The sequence below is a fragment of the Penaeus monodon genome, chromosome 15 (genome assembly GCF_015228065.2).
Source record: "Penaeus monodon isolate SGIC_2016 chromosome 15, NSTDA_Pmon_1, whole genome shotgun sequence".
NCBI classification, from domain to species: domain Eukaryota; kingdom Metazoa; phylum Arthropoda; class Malacostraca; order Decapoda; family Penaeidae; genus Penaeus; species Penaeus monodon.
The window spans coordinates 6,648,431-6,648,683 of NC_051400.1; positions in this window are offsets into that span (position 1 = coordinate 6,648,431).

Genomic DNA, 253 nt, shown 5'->3' on the forward strand with positions numbered 1-253 from the left:
CAATCTACCGCTTATCCATATTCGCTATATTGCAGAAACCCCATTTAGGAGTTATTTTTCATTGTAATTATTCTAGACTACTTCATAAGACCAAGACAGAACAATTTGAAAGCTGACTGATAATATAATGTTCTTCAAAATTTCCTTTTCTTTATGGTTAGTGATAATATTTGTTCTAAAACTAATAATCAAATGTGCTTCTTAATCTCATTCGTAAAAAAAAAAAAAAATCAGCTTCTTCCCCTCAGGGGTC